This window comes from Nyctereutes procyonoides, unplaced genomic scaffold (assembly GCF_905146905.1).
Source record: "Nyctereutes procyonoides isolate TBG_1078 unplaced genomic scaffold, NYPRO_anot_genome, whole genome shotgun sequence".
Classification (NCBI taxonomy): Eukaryota; Metazoa; Chordata; class Mammalia; order Carnivora; family Canidae; genus Nyctereutes; species Nyctereutes procyonoides.
Genome location: NW_026575120.1, coordinates 43,415,439 through 43,428,960, shown reverse-complemented (window position 1 = coordinate 43,428,960; position 13,522 = coordinate 43,415,439). Strand labels below are relative to the sequence as shown.

The 13,522-nt window shown below is 38.8% G+C and overlaps 1 protein-coding gene across 1 annotated transcript in view; it reads left to right on the top strand.

The window, feature by feature from the left end:
- The window catches only part of CSMD1 (CUB and Sushi multiple domains 1), a 1,869,885-nt gene that overhangs the window by 1,085,388 nt on the left and 770,975 nt on the right, over positions 1-13,522 (top strand).

Here is a 13,522-nt window from a genome sequence, read left to right as displayed (position 1 = left end):
TGTAAAATTTCCTAAACACACTAAAGACATTCCAAGAATTGGACAAAACTACCAACAGTCAACATTAGTTTACTCTATTAGTTTACTCAATTTGATTTCCAAAACAACCCTCAGACATGAAGAATGCTATTATAGATGGCCCTTGAGCAACATGGATTTAACCTGCATGGGTCCACTTATACATAGATTTTCAATAAATATATGTGTAGTCCTATAGATATATCTTCTCTTCCTTTTGATTTTAACATTTTCTTTCCTATAGCTTACTTTATTGTAGAACTACAGTATATAATACATATACAAAATATGTGTTAATTGACTGTTAAGGCTTCCGGCCAAGAGTAGGCTATTAGTTTTTTGTGAGTCAAAAGTTACTCACAGATTTTTTTTTTTTAAATATGTTGGAGGAGTAGGTATCCCTAACTCCCATTTTGTCCAAGAGTCAAGTGCATTCACCATTACAGATGATGAATGTTATGGTGATTGTTTATCTCAGTGTTTTTTTTTTTTAACCACACATTTGGGTAAGTGATTAAGATGGCATTTTCTAATGAAATCAGCTATCCATTATCCACTCTGGTGGCCTGTGAATTTCCAGTTTCCTTACAAAATCAACTATCTGTTCTACTGACAATACTTTCATCATTTGCTAAAAATGTTATTTTCTATTTTTATTTTACATGAATGAAGACTTTTAAATAATCCATTTAATATTTGCTGAATGCCTGCTATGTATAATTATAAGCATGCATATCGAGAGAAATTTAAAGTCAACATGTCTTTCATTCAAATTTTAAAAATGTCCAGCCAAAGATAAAAATGGCAAATTCTACCCAGACCCTGTGCACATGAAACATAGGTTTGGCAAAAATATGGAAACAAAAGATTAAATACTAGTAAATGATATTTATATTAAAAATTTAGTAGGGTTGTTTGGTTTTGAATAAAAAAAAGACTATAAATCACAAATGCTTCTATGTCAATACATCAAGTTGGAAACCCAAATACTTGAACATTAAAAATCTTGTGCTAAGATAGCATGGCATGCACTTTTTAAAAAGGTGGTGGGGGTGGGGGACACCTGGGTGGCTCATTTGGTTATGTGAATAATTCTTGATTTTGGCTCAGGTCATGATCTCAGGGTCCTGGGTTCTAAACCTGGCTACTCCCTGGTCGAAGAGTCTGCTTGGATGACCCCTCTCTCTCCCTCTCACTCATGCTTCCTCTCTTTTCCTACACTCAAGCAGCAAAGATACTGGAAAGAACCCACCATGGGGGAGGAGGAAGATATGATCTGTGGTCTTTTAGGAGGTGCCTGGTCTCAGGGGAACACCACAATCTACTGGAGTCTCAGATCTATTATCTGTAAGTGGGAAAGACAATAACACCTCAGAGAATACTTCTAGAACCTAAATAAAAACATATGCTTGGAAATTTTAAAGTAGAACACATAAGGTGAGTAAAAAATAGAGTAAACTAATTGAAATGGAATAGAGTTATCCACTGTTGCATCCCTACAAGGTTCTAGGAGAACCCTAAAGATGAGCTGAAAAAAAAAAAAAAACCTACTCCAAATGCTTGGCCAAATGTCTGGCATGCAGCACTCAAAAGACCTTGTCCCTATGCCTTGACCTTAACATGGTTAAATCCCAGTCTCATTCCTCACAAGGCCATCTAAACGGTGCCCCCACTCATCATTATACCTATAGACATATATACAAAAGCAGCCCTTTAGGAATAAAACAATCTAGAAAAGGTCTATTTTTATTTCCCCTCTTTAAGAAGCTCAGAACGAGGGCCTGGCTGGTCATTTAAATCTTTAGTAAGACTGCCATGGTGACTGGTTGAAAGGTGATTTTTCAATGAACCAAAGAAAGGTTAATAATGATTTTGGGGATCAACTCAAGTTTTTTTTGCGTAAAAGGAAATGACAAATACTTGTATTGAGTAGATATACACATAGCTCACTTTCCAAGCAAATTATTAAAAAAGAATGATTTTAGGACTCAAGTCTGTGATCCATAGTAGGAGCGCTAAGAGTTGATTTATGTGCTCAGGGAGTGCAATCTGTTTGGTAATGTGGCTAACAGTAACTTTATCATTTCTTAGCAGAATTGTCACAGGGAAAAAATTGGATTTTTAAGAAAGTAATAACTAGGGACCAATGTCATTTAAAAAGGCACGTGGGGAGACCTCATATCAGCAAGTGGAGGGAGTCCTCTGAGCAAGCATCTGGGAACTGAATATTTGAATTCATCATTGTCTGGAATTGAGACCTTACTAGTTTTATTTCCAATAGGGAGAAATATAGAGCTTCATTGGCAAATGTGTGTGTGTGGTTGTGTGACCTTAGTGGCTTCTGAGTGAAATATCCCCTGCCTTCTGGAATAATCAGAACTTTTTTTTTTCTTCTGGAAGGAAAAATGCATCTCAACAGTCTAAGCTTGCTAAAGTGGTAGCTTCTTGAAATCCTGATCAGTACTTCTCTAAGCATTTAAAAATGGAGATCCTAGTCCCACTCTCTTTTCTTTTTATTCTAATTTCAAATATGTAACATGGGGATACAGCACAGACTTTAAAAGCAAGTTCACAACATTCTAGTTATATAATGCGGTTTAGTGAAGGTTTCTTATGAATCCCCCATCCTCTTGAGAATCCATAGGTGCATTTGAAAATAAGTGTCATGTCTATGGATACTGGTGTGAAGCCAGGAGTTATTTCTAAGAATTAGAAATCCTATATGGCTGGGCAAACAGTACAGATTAAGTAAACACATGTATGCCCTGAGGAGTGCCAACGACTGGCACATTTATAGGGGCACACAGGGTGGACAGGCTTCTCCAGCTCCTCCCAGATTCTTTAGGTGCATCAAGGATCGTGGAGGATGTATTCCATGAGGCTGCTGTGTGGACCAACTGGGTTAGTGTACAACAAGCTCCCAGGTTTACATCACCTTGACATTTGCGGCCATGACAGCAGCTGACATTCGTGAATATTTAACTCTCTTTCTTCAAGGCCAAACCCTTCAGCCAAAGACCTGCTTTTTAAAATGCAATCTTCCCATCTGCACAAAGGATCACAAATTTCTCTCAGCAATAGAGTCTCATGGTCAGAAACAGCCTTAGAAATCGTGTGGTGGGCAGAGTCCTAAGAGGCCCCTCCTGCCTCCTACAGCCCCAGTCCCAAAGCGCGCCCAGGACTGCAGCTCACTTCTAAAGATTTATTTATTTATTTTTATTTATGATAGACACAGAGAGAGAGAGAGAAAGAGGCAGAGACACAGGAGGAGGGAGAAGCAGGCTCCATGCCGGGAGCCCGATGTGGGACTCGATCCCGGGACTCCAGGATCGCGCCCTGGGCCAAAGGCAGGCGCCAAACCGCTGAGCCACCCAGGGATCCCCTGCAGCTCACTTCTAACCCACGGCGGGTGCCCGGAGGGCGGGAGGTGTCCCCCACGATCCTGCTGTCATGCGGGGAAGGTGAACAGGGCTCTGCAGGGGTAATAAAGGTCCCTGATCAGTGGACTCCGCGTTATCACGAGGCAGTTCATCCCGGGCAGCCTGGCATATTGGCTGAGCCCTTTGTTCGAGGGCAAGGGAGGCAGCAGGAAGGACACTCAACACCGGCCTTGAGGAAGAGGCTGCCGTGCGTGTGCAGGGCCTGGGGTAGCCAGCGGCAGGCATCTTCAGGGGCTGAAGCCCTCGGGTCCCCCCAACCACAAAGACCTGAATCCCATCCACAGCAACAGGAGTTTTGAAGAAGACCTAGAGTTTCAGATGAGGTCACAGACCCCTGCGTGCTGCATGTATGACCTGGACAGAGGACCCCGCCAAGCCTTGCCCAGACCCGTGACCCCAGAACTCGTGAGGTGATTAATGTAGGTTTGTAGCTGTAAGTTTGTAGTCTTTGCTGCACATTAGAACGTGAATATAGAAGGCCTCCTTAGGTCGGTCCTAAATTCTTTTTAAGATTGTATTTATTTATACATGAGAGACACAGAGAGAGGCAGAGGCATAGGCAGAGGAAGAAGGACCCCATGCAGGGGGCCCAACGTGGGACTCGATCCCGGGGCTCCAGAATCATGCCCTGGGCCAAAGGCAGGAGCTAAACCGCTGAGCCACCCAGGGATCCCCCAGTCCTAAATTCTTATTGATACAGTGTGGGCTCCTTTTCTTTCCCATTACAAGTGATGAGGACATTCAGTTAGGTATCGATATTTGCACAGGACCTTCAGCTTCGCGGAACAGTGGCCGGCTAATGTAGATCTACGCTCAACAGGTGTTTCTTGTGCAACTTTCGCCTTTTAGCTTTATGCATCTTATCTATTTCTGAATAAGATTAAGTTTGTTTGCTTGCATTTAAAATAATCAAACATTTTGCCTGCCTTGGAAAGGACATCTCTCCTTACCAACAACTTTGGTCTCCGTTTTCTTGGCCATATCGGTGATACTTCTCCCCGCTGCCTGTTTCTCTGTATGCATTAAATTAATATATCATCTCGAATTTCTTTTTGCTGTGATTACCATTTGGAGTTGATGACAAGTTGACATTTTTCTCTACTGGCAAAAAGCAATGTCAAAGAAATCCAGAAAGTCTCCGAGGAGACAGCCTGACCCCAGCACCTGCCTGCCAAGATGGGAGCTCATTCTGCTCTGCTCCCTCTAGCAACAGTGCTCGCTGAATCAGGAAAGCAAAACAAAACAACAAAAAAAACTTTTGTTACACACAGTAACTAGAAAAAGGGCACATGCTGTTCTATGTTAATTAGACATACGTAATACTGAAGCATGTAGGAACCATTTTAATTTCTCACAACTTAAGTGTTTTATTCAGTTAAGTGATGTGGAACTCCATGGTTTGCAATTTGTAACAAAAGCAGTAGGATTTATTTGCTTCACAAATTCAGTACCTTAATTGGCACCCGTGTACTATTTTTTTGTAAATATTTATTTGGTGCTATTTGGTAATATTCAACTTCCTTATTTTAAAATGTAGATAATAGATGGAATTTAATTTAAGGCAAATATTTTCATTTCAGATATTATGCTGCTTACAAAATCTGAGTGGATATCTAAAAATAGAATGATGTGTGAGGTGTTTTTGAATTATAGGTGTCTAATCACTATGAAATATTTAGTGCTATATATTAGCAGTGATTTTACTGAAAAGATGGCACTTTTTAAAACTATGCCTATAAAGTATATAGGTTTTGGTTCAGAAATAGCAAACAGCGATGTATATACCACATACGTGACTGTGTGCAGTGAGGTTGTAACCGCAGGAAGGAGAGTCTGACTGGGAAGACTAACATATTAAGAACCAAAGAATAAGGGTCAAGACTACCAAGAACAAATTGGAGCAATCATCTAACTGATATAAGTTTTTAGAGAACATGGAAAGCGGTCAGCTCAAGGCTTTCATGCATGAGATTCTGCTGTAGATACTTGAAAGCAGAGGGCAGCATGCTTAACATTCCCAAAAACCTTTGTGGTTCAAGTAGGGTAAGTCTAAATTACAAAGGGTAAACTAACAATAAATTGGAAATGATATACCCCAAGAGGTTACGTCTACTTCCAACATAAAATGTTTTTTAGAATTTTGTTAACTACTTAGCAATCAAAATCAAGACAAAAACAAAAATCTGAAACTGTGTTCCCAAGTGACATATACCTGCTTACAGTGTGTTATAGGACTTTCCTATCCTTCTAGAAAAAGTAAAAATAGGACTAAATTGGTGTGATATTGTAATTCATATACATGTATACACATAAACACACACACACACACACACACACACACACACGTGACTTTGTCCCATTGCTGGCACAGAGCTTCTGAAACCCTTGCAATTCTGGGCATACTGAGAGCAACACTGGTGTCTTCTGTTATGGTAATAAAGAGGGTATCAGAAGTACCTAAACTTGGGGACAGGTTGCCAGGAGAACCAACCACAAGATAAGACAATTGGAATTTTCAGCGGCACTCCCCTGATCTCCAGGGAGGAGAGAGGGCCTAGAGGATGGATCAACTACCAACGGATGCCTATGTAGTGAATCCTCCATTAAGCACACACAGATACACACTGGGAAGAGTTCAGAGAGCATCTGGACTGGTGACCACATATAAGCACTGGCAGTGGTGCACCTGGAGAGACCCCACAACCTGGAAACCCCACAACCCTGTCCCCAAGCCCTGCCCTGAGTTTGCATGTCTTCCATCATTTTAAATGGATAAGCTAGTCAGTAAAATGTTTGAGTTGTGTAAGCTTCTTTAGCAAATCAATAAATCCCAAGGAGAGGGTTGTTGGAACTTCTAAGGTATGTTGGTGAGAAACCTAGGTGATGACCTTGACTTGTCATCACCTGCAATTGCCACCTGCAGCTGTGAGGAGGAGTCTTGTAGGGTGGAGACCTCAACCTGCAGGATCTGATGTTATGCCCTGGTAAACAGTGTAAGGACGGAGTTGAACTTCAGCACGTCCAGCTGACCTCAGAGAATTATTTGGATGTGTGTGTGTGTGTGTGTGTGTGTGTGTACCCACCTGTTCCTACACACACATGCTGGAAATGGTGACCAGAATCATTAATAGAAAAAAAAATTAAGTTACCAAAAATTTCATGGGATCCAACCATGGTTTTCTTTTTTAGTAAATTGATTAAAAAATATATAAGCAAATGGCAGTTACACTCTGCCTTTTACCTAATAAAACATTATAGAGAAGACAAACTGTATCTGAATTTTTAAACTTTACCATTTACATGTAGATGCTTCTAACGTCATGTGCTATAATTTTTGAAGAATTTAATACAGAGTTCTACCAAAAATCGCCTTTATTACAATTTTGATAAGAGAGAAACGGAAATAGGCAAAATGTCCAAAAGGAGAAAACAGTATAAATGACTTACATTTAGTTGAGTCCCTTATGAATGCAGCAATCATTCTGAACAGGATTCAGAGCTACATAACTAGAGCCATAAAGTTTAGGTCTTCCTGGGTCACCCTCACTGTACACACTCGTACACAGTCGCCTGACTCAGCCACCGGATGCCGGATTCTCCAGGAAGCTCTCTGCCTAGGCTTACACGGACACCAGAACAAAGGATGCATTTTATGTTCTTAGCAAGTTATGATTTAAAAACTACTCTGTCCTTTTCCCACTTTAATTCATTTTGGTCCACTTTTCATTGCCATTAATTCTGACCTTTTTGTTTGTTTAAGTGATATTTTTCAATTTCACTTTTTTTTTAAAGTTTGGCTTTCTAGTTGCTCAGACTCTGAAGCTTCATTAACTTGGCAAATAGTAGAAGATGTGAGATGCACTGAGGTTTTGGACTAATATAAATCACTAGCCATGCCCGTTGCCATTTTCCTCTATGTCTCTACTTTGTGCTTATCCTATGTTGCAATTTGCCTTCGATGAAACAAATTCTATGAACTTCCACTTCCACTTGCAGTTTTCCCCCACTCCTAGACTTTGTGCCTACTTCATGGGCTAAGGGTTTGTCCTGTTCAATTTGCAGACTATTTTCCCTCTCCTTCCCATTCTCTACAAGACCATGAGTTGGCGTCCTGAAAATGTGACAGTGATTATCTTTTTTTTTTTCCCAACAGGAATTAATCTTCACCAATCACATGATAATAGATTTTAATGGTGTAGGCTCTTCTCTCCTTGAAGATAAACTTGGTGGCATCCAGTCTTAACCCTCCAAGAAGATCCAATTTACTAGCTGAGTGGATACTCTGAGGGCTAAATCAGGGTCAGAGAAGCCTAGATTAGTAAGGAGAGGTTTCTTTAGAAATGGGAGATTAGTTTGAAGAAGTTTAGTTTAAGAAAAGAATGGAAAAGATTAACCACAAAATACAGGCAGGGGGCAGGGAAATATACGGGATGGTGTGTGGGCAGACAGACAAGGCACACTGGGAATGAAGGCTCGGAAAGAGACCACGGGAGGTCAAGTTCAGTGAGACAGAACATATGGAAGACTAAACTCAGAAGTGGAGAAAGGAGGTGCAAGAGGGAGTCACTGCTGGAGGACTAGTATGCAACCATGCTGGGCATGGTGATTTGTAGTTTTATTTGCATCCAAATGGTTAGGCCATAAAATAAGGAAATGACTCACTCAAAGTTTGGGATGGTGATTTTGGCAGATATCTGTACCTGTGATGTAAGGGAGTTCATTTAGTGCTCCATACAGGAAAAAAAAAGAAAGAAAGAAAGAAAAGATTCCTGAGAATGTCCACAGACATTCCACTTGGTTTAAAAGGAAAGGCCCAGTGAGAGAGCCATTCTTGTGAAGTTGTGAATTGGTGACATGGTCATCTGGATAGGAAACAGGACTTAAAATCAAATTCAAATTTTCTGAAGCTTTTGTGAAACTATTTATGAGGAATACTATTTTTTAGAAGAGTTAATGTAACGAAAGAGACTACATCCTATAACAATATTGATAAATCTGGGGGTTCTTGGCATTCTCATATTGGAGGTGTCATGAATTCTAGGAGTCTGATACAGGTCAATCATGTGGCTATTTACACATTACATCAAAGTTTTCAAACACAAGAATCAAAGAGAAAAGTCTCATGACAGAATCAGTTTTGTATTCAATATATTCCAGTTTGGTTTGAATATTTTCCACACTATTTTCCACATAAGATCTGCTCTTTCCTGTTGGTCACACTGCTTCTCTATTCCTCTAAATATGATCACTGAAATATTTAAAATCCATGCTTGTAAACTTCCTATAAGTGTGATTTAATAGGTTTAATAGGTTGTAAAAGAACCACTTCATGACAGAAGGTATTATATCAGTTTTCAAAAAATAAATCTGGTCATTATTTTACAAGGCAGAACATTGGCAATGATGATTCTGTTTATTGACAATGATGGGTATCACAGCCCTGAAATCTCTTCATGGATGGTTCTTTTCATGCTTATTGTAGATAAAGAAGTAGGAAATTCAAAATTTATGCCCAACTACCAAAACCACTGTTTAACTATATATGGTTATCTATTTTTGAATCAGTGGGTTTAAGTGCAATTGATTTCTTAGATGCTCAGTTTTATACTCTGACAAATTCTCTCTAAGGAAAAAAATAGAAAATTAAACTGATTCTAGAGACTTATTAAGAGTTTTGTCATTTGGCCCCTGAAAAGGTAGTGATCTAAACTTGATTAGCCACCACTTATAAGAGGTTGAAAAACAGGGAGTGTGGCCACAGTACTTGTCCTGTACCAAAAATAAACTTCTATTGCAAGTTAGGCTTTATGCAATAGTGAGAAAGAAAAAAAATAAAAACATAAGGCAGTAGAGAAGAGAGAGAACAAGAGTGGGTAACAAAAGTAGAAAGAAATGAACAAGGAAGCAATCACAGGGGGCACACACGATAGCATGTTATTTCAGCATGAGAGACAGGACAGAAAGGTGGTGGAGGACAGTGAAAAAAGTGAAAAAGAAAATCAGAAGCTGATTGGACCAATGGATCAGAGAATCTGCTGGGGTCAAAATATTTAGGGGCTGGCAGGTAAGAAGTGAGCTGGAAAAACAGTAGGCCAGAGAGAAGAATTCATAAATTTTTAGACTATGGAGGGATTGCAGTCACTGGTAGAGACTAGTTCTCTGGGACAATGATGAGGATGATTGAGATCACCTGGAGATTATTGCAGAGTAGTAGTTCCAGAAATTGAACATTTATATTGGAAAATTCATCTACAGATATATTGAAATCATTAAGAATCAAGTAGAGGTATGGGAAGTGTCTCTAAACCAGGCTAAAAATCACTGAGAACAAGGTAGAATGGGTCAGGTGTTGGTTGGTGGTAACAATAACTGAAGCCAGTGGAGGCTCTAAGCCAGTGGTTCAAGAAACAAACATGAGGTAGAGAGGTAGAACAGTCTGAGGTCAGAAGTGTAAAGCAAGGAAGATACCTGCCCCCCTCATCCCCCCATCCAGCCTGGTGGGAGGAGAGTCACAGCAACCAAAGCACCACCATGACATTGAGAGGGCTGGATGGTTTCAGTGTCCTCAGGAGCTAAGCAGGAAGTAGAAAAAATTCAGAGACTAGATCAGAGCTATGGAAGATGCCGTTCACAACTGATAAGGAATTCTAGAAAATATACATGGTCTCAGGGAATGAAGAAGGTGAGGAATGGTGGATAGAACAGAAAATATAAATAACATCAGGAGAATTAGAATACAGGTGAGCAAAATCCCCTTCCTTTTCGAGATGATGGAGAGCAATCGAGAGAAATATGAAGTCTATGAATGTAGGACACTGGGGGAGTGACTCTAACGGAGGTGTGAAGGGATGATTATCCGTCTCCTCCCATATCGTTGCACAATTCATCCACATCCCCTCGTTTCAACTACACTGCTGCGGTAGTTCTCTCTCTAAACGTCAGTATTTATGCCTCTCCCTGGGCCATTTTCTTCAGCATCCAAACGGGCTCTTATTTCTCTCATTAAAAAGTCTTTCTCAACCCCACTTCTCTTACTAGATATTGCCCATTTCTTTATATATCTTTACAGAACAACTCTCCAAAAGAGTATTCTAGGTTTTGCATCTCCTCTTCCTCTCCTGTGTAGTTTGAAAAACAGTCTACCAGGCACTTGACCTCGCCACTTGCCACTTGTCTTGGAAGAGACTCTTCTCTTTCAAGGCATCAATTATATCTCCATTGTTCAAATCCAATGCTCATCATTCATGATCAGAGGTATTTGCAATAGGTGGCCATGCCCTCTACACCAGACTTCAAGGATATCCCCTCTGTCATTATCCTTTCTTTCCTGATTTTATTCCTTCAGTCTTCTTTTTGGTTCTTCCATTTGAGAACTCAGCCCTGAGCCCATATAACTAAGATGATGATCTTTATGATCCATCCTACCCTGTGCTTAATACTTCTTTGCACCTCACACTTATTTTATACTGTGCTGTATGATTTACTTGAAACATTTATTTTCCATATTCTCTCAGGAAAAGGCAAGTTCTGTGATGGCAAGTCTCCTTCTCTATTCTGTTTACAGATATTTCTTGAGCATTGGTGCTAGGGACTGGTAAATAGCAGATGCATGAATCAGCATTTACGGAAGGAGGGAGGAAAAATGAGATAAAGAGGGATCACTTATTAAAAAGAAAGTAATACGGGGCATCATGGGTAATGGCCTTGGACAATAAGGGTTATCTTCCCCTGGCCTGGGAGATTTGAAAGCATGAAGCTGGATGAGCCTCAGAAACCTTGAAAAGTATCTCTCTCTGAAACTTGGTTACATTTGATTGGTTCCATAAACCACATAATTCTATAATTTTGAATAAGCTAAAAAAGTGTCAGCATGCTGTTAACAATGGAAAGAAATTGGTATATTGTTTTCTGCAGTGTAATAAATTATTCCTTTGGTTCTGTAGTGATACAGTTTAACTCAATAAGCAAATAATTTGGTTATATTACAAAAATAAATGGAATTTGCTTACTTCTTACTCATTAATTTTCTGATTTTCAGAGAAAAGACTTAACTTTCTCATGTTTACATCTTTGTTAATATTTTCCCTGTCAAATATCAACCAGTTTTATTATTAATAAGCATAAGTAAAAAAACAATGAAATTCCCTTAATAAGAAAACAATTTAAAATGAAAGCAATGCTAATACTTTGAAAATGCTTAAAACTTCCTTAAAAGGCTACTAAGTTAATGTCCAAAACATTGAATCAATAATTCTTGTAAAACTAAATTTTAGTTTGCATTGCAACTTTTGTTGTAATTTTGAGATAATTGCTTTTCCTTTTGGATAGTTCGACTTGCTTTATTTTTTATTTTATTTTATTTTTTTAAAGATTTTATTTATTTATTCATGAGAGACACACAGGGAGAGAGGCAGAGACACAGGCAGAGGGGGAACCAGGCTCCATACAGAAAGCCCGATGGGTGACTCCATCCCGGGTCTCCAGGATCACACCCCGGGCCGCAGGCAGCGCTAAACCACTGCACCACTGGGGCTGCCCTCGACTTGCTTTAAAATTGCAGATAATAGATTAATTAATTTTACCTAGGGGTTTTAAAAGCTAATATTGAAGAATTTCTAAATGTTAAAGCTTCAAAATTATTTGGCACATTTTTGTATGAGTTTTTGATATACAAATAAGGCAGGCATGATCACTGCATGCACAGTTTTATCAGCAGTTTGCCTATCTTTTCTATCCCTCTCCACTATGACTCCTGCTCCCAGGGAGACTTCTAAGTATGGCAGCCAGATCATCAGGCTTAACAATATAGAATCTACACAATGAAAAGGGAAAGAGAAGGAGAAATCAAGAGAATTACTGGAATAGGATAAAGGAACAGAGTAAGACAGGCTCTGGAGAGGGGAGAACAGGAAATATTAAGTGGAGCCATGATAGAGGTCAAAATTCAAGTGAAAGCTGTTCATTATGTCAAAGTAATGAAGATAGTAAATTATTAAGTACATTTGGATTCATTATCAAATGAAAAGATAAAAACGTACATAGACATCACAGATTTTACAAAACATTTCTAACATGGAAGTGTTTAAAATGATATTTAATAACAATGAATATGTGGAGACTAAACAGCTAAGGTTGAAAACAAAAAATACCTTGGGACACATGAAAATGAAATAACATAGCAAATTTTATGGAAATCAGCAAAGATAGTTCTAAGAGGGTTGCTTATAGCAATAAATGCCTACCTCAATAAAAATACATCTCAAACAACCTGTCTTTATACTTGAAGGAACTAGAAAAGAAAAAGAAATTGAAGCCTAGATTAGTAGAAGGGGGAAAAAAAATCAGAGCAAAAAGAAATGCAAGAGACAAAAAAGAAAATAGGAAATATCAATGAAATCAAGAGATGGCTCTATGAAAAGATGATATTAGCAATAATTTATCTAGACTTATGAGAAGAGAGACAGCGATAAGTCACATAAAGTCCAAAAGAGGAACTATTACAACAGATCCCACTGAAATAGAAAGCATCCTAAGAGGCTACTGGAATTATAAACCAACAAATTGTACAACCAAAAGAAATAAATTTTTAGATATATTTGACCTTCCAAAACTAACTCACCATGAAGAAATAGAAAATCTGAGCAGACTAATTACTAATAAAGAAATTGAAGCAGGTATCAAAAATTTCCCAACAAACAATGACCAGATTGATTCAGAGTGAGTTCTACCGAACATTCAAAGAAGAATTAATACCAGTCCTTCTCAAATTTTTCCAAAAAATAAATGGGGAGACTCGTCCCACTTATTTTTAAGAGGCATACATTATTCTGACACCAAAATGAGACAAGGGTATCAAAAGCAAATTATAGACCAACATAGATAGAAAATCCTTAGCAAAATTAGCAAACCTAACTCAGCACTACATTGAAAGGATTATGCATCATGATCAAGCTGGATTTATTCCAGACATACAGGAATGATTTAGCATCTACAAATCAAGCAAAGTAATACACCACATTCACAAAATGAAAGAGAATAATTATATGATCACCCCAATAGATGCA